At 39.5% G+C, this 3596-nt stretch overlaps 1 pseudogene; it reads right to left on the reverse strand.

Moving 5' to 3' along the window:
* Positions 1-2873: 2873 nt before the first annotated feature.
* On the reverse strand, positions 2874-3029 carry LOC105235622 (annotated as a pseudogene).
* Between the last annotated feature and the right edge of the window lie 567 nt (positions 3030-3596).

Raw genomic sequence — 3596 nt, forward strand, 5'->3', positions numbered from 1 at the left:
TCCCCCTCCCTGCCCCATCTCTTGCATCATTAATTTTTACCTCTGTATTCTCTGCTAGTGTTCCCATCAGAATACAAACATGCTATAATAATATCTTCAATCTTAAAAAAAAAAAACTCCCTTGACTGCCATGTACCTCTTCAGCTACTCAACTTCTCTGCCCGCTTTGACAGTGAAACTTGCTGATAACTTGCTGCTGCCACTTCCTCACCTCTGACTTTCCCTTGAGCCCATTCCAATCAAGCCTTCACTCTTACCGCCTCCCTTAAATAGCTCTGCCAAGGTGGCCTACTGCTAAATTCAGTGGTCAATGCAGAGTCCTTATGTTGGTCTGTTAGCAGAATTCCTCAAAGTTAATCACAGTGCTTCTTGATACAATTTCCTCCCTTGGTTCACACTGTTGGTCTTTGCTGGGTTTTCCTCTCCTTCCTGATCTCTCACTCCTACCTCCTACGTGCCCACTGCTCAGTTCTCCCACCCGTTCTCTAGTTCTTTCTCAGATTTATATCCCAGCTGTAGCTCTGACCTCTCTGCCCTGATCACAGACCTATCTAGCCAGCTTGCTCAACATTGCCTCTTGGTTGTGTAACAGGCACATTAAACTTAACATATCCTAAGCTGAACACATCTTAGAAACTGGCAATTTGGACTTCAGCATTTTAGTAATGGGCAAATTAATTTTTCCAGATGATTAGACCAAATACCTTAGAATCAATCATCTTTGAATTCTCTCTTCCTCTATGTCCAACCTGTTACCAGAATGAGGCAGCCCTGTCTTTGAAATAATCCTGCCTCCAATCCCTTCTCCTGACCATCACCACAACCTTACTGCAGCAAAGTTATCATGGTCTCTTACCTAACTAGTGTGGTAGTCCACCCACTTGTCTCCTTGCTTCCGCCCTTCCTCCTTACAGCTGAGAATGAGAGTCATGGTTCTGAATGATAATTTTAAAACATGTCCGATGATGTGCAACTCAGTGCAAAACAATGCAGTACATTCCCATCTCTCTCAGTATAAGCTCTCCATGATCTGGGCCTTCTCTACCTTTCTGACCTCATCTTTGCCCTTTGCTCACTGTTCCAGCCACATTGCACTCTGATGTGCTGAGCAGAGTCCTGCCCAGAGCCTTTGCACCTGCTTTCCCCCCTGCTTGGAATGCTCTTCTCCCCAGACAGTCATATTTCTCGTCCCCTTATTTCATTCAGGTCTCCACACAAGTGGCACCACCGCAGAGAGCCTTCCATGCACATCCTAGCTAAAATACACCTTTGTCATTCTCCCCCGATTCTTCTTTTTATTTAAAAAATGGAACAGCTTTATTGAGGTATAATTGGCACACAATAAATCATGCATATTTAAAGTGCACCATTTTGGTAAGTTTTGACATATGTATTCATCAGTGAAGCCATCAGCACAATCAAGATGACTTATCCTTCCATTACTCCCAAATGTCTCCTTGTGCAGCTTTGTAATCTCTTCCTGCTTCTCCTCTGCATAGAAGCAATTACTGAGCTGCTTTCCGTCACTATAGATTAGTTTGCATTTTCTAGAATTTAATATAAATGGAATAATATAGTACATACTCTTTTTTTTTGTCTGGCATCTCTCAGCATAATTATTTTAAGATTCATCCATGTTTTAGTGAGTATCCGTAGTTTATTCCTTTTTATTGTTGAGTAGTATTCCATTGTGTATCGATCCACTCACCAACTGCTGCATGGGGCATTTCTAGCTTTCGGCTATTACAGATAAAATTATTGTAAATATTCACGTACAAGGCTTTGGGTGAACATGTATGCTCTCCTTTCTCTTGGGCAAATACCTTGGAGAGTGATGACTGGGTTATAAATGATAGGTATATGTTTAATTTTCAAGCAATTGTTTAACTGCTTTCTGAAGAGGCTGTAACATTGTACAGATCAACCAGGCATGTATGTGAGTTTTAGTTTCCCCACATACTTGCCATCACTTTTAGCAATTCTGAAAGGTATGCATTATTATTTCATTATGGTTGTAATTTGGGTATTCCTAATTACTAACTATATGTAGCATTTTTTTTTGTCATGTGCTTATTTGCCACCCATAAATCTTATTTGGTAAAGTATCTGTTTAAAACTTTAATCCATTGTATTAGTATTCCGCTGCATAATAAACTGTCACAAACTTAGTGGCTTAAAACAGTACACACTTATTATCTCATGATTTCTGTGGGTAAGGAGTCTGGGCACAGTTTTGCTGAGTCCTCTGTTCAGGGACCCCCAGGCTGCAAACATGGTGTCCTTCTGGCTGATCTCTCATTTCTTGGGAAGAATACACATCCTGGCTTATCAAGTTGTTGGCAGGACTCATTTCCTTGCAGCTTTTGGATTATTACTGGCTATCTCATCTGGAATGTACTCTTAGCTCCAGAGGCTGCCTGCAGGTCCTTGCTGTGTAGTTTTCTCTGGTCTGCCAAAATAGTCTTATGTAACATAAAGTAATCATGGGAGTAACATCCCATCACCTTTGCCATACTCTATTGGTTAAAAGCAAGTCATGGGTTCTACTTGCACTCAGGTGAAGGCGATTATACAAGGATAGGACTTATTAGGGATCACCCTGGGTGTGCTAATAGATTTATTATTTTATTTGGTTGTCTATCTTTTATTATTGAATTTGAGAGTTCTTTACGCTTCCTGGATGCAATTTTTTTAAGGTCTCACGTATTTATTACTGACCTAACCTACTGGTGCAGAAGCATAGTAACAGAAAAATCATGTTCCTGATAAAACATGTCTATTGTTGAGGTAGTAGTGATGTTTACAGGGTGATAGGATGTGAGCACATGACCTTCATGCAGCATAAATATGTGTGCCATCTCATGCGCGATCCCTTATAGACCCAGGTTGGTTTTTCTCCTATGCCTTCTCTCAGAGTTGTACCTGATCTTATTACCAGTTTTCATCTGAATCCACTAGGGAATGGGATGATTCTGTTTTTGTTTCTTGGCCAGGAATCTCTTGATTCTGAAAGTCTTGTGAGAAAACATGGCAAGAAATAGTCAACTGCACACACGATGATGGCAGAGAAAAAGAGAAAGCTGGATGCATGTTTTTAAATTAAATATATAATTTTCTCCTAGTCTGTGACATGTCATTTCATTCTCTTACTAATGTCTTTCAAAGATCAGAAATGTTGAATGTTGATGATGTCCAATTTTTCAATTTTTTCCTTTATGGCTCATGGTTTTGGTGTTGGAGCTAAGAAATCTTTCCTTAACCTGAGGTCACAAAGGTTTTCTTCTAGAATTTTTGTAGTTTTAGGTTTTACATTTAGGTGCATGATCCATTTTGAGTTAATTTTTGTGTATTATGTCAAAATGAGGATTGGAATTTATTTTTTTTTTGCATCTGGACACCCAATTGTTGGGATACTGGTCTGTTGTTTTATTGTAATATTTTTATCCGGTTTTGGTATCAGGGTGATGCTGATCTCAGAGAATGAGTTGGGAAGTATTCCTCATCTTCAATTTTCTGGGAGAGTTGGCATAGAATTAATATTATTTCTTCCTTAAAATTGTGAAACCATCTGGACCTGGAAATTTCTTTGTGTGAAA

The sequence above is a fragment of the Ailuropoda melanoleuca genome, chromosome 5 (genome assembly GCF_002007445.2).
Source record: "Ailuropoda melanoleuca isolate Jingjing chromosome 5, ASM200744v2, whole genome shotgun sequence".
NCBI lineage: Eukaryota > Metazoa > Chordata > Mammalia > Carnivora > Ursidae > Ailuropoda > Ailuropoda melanoleuca.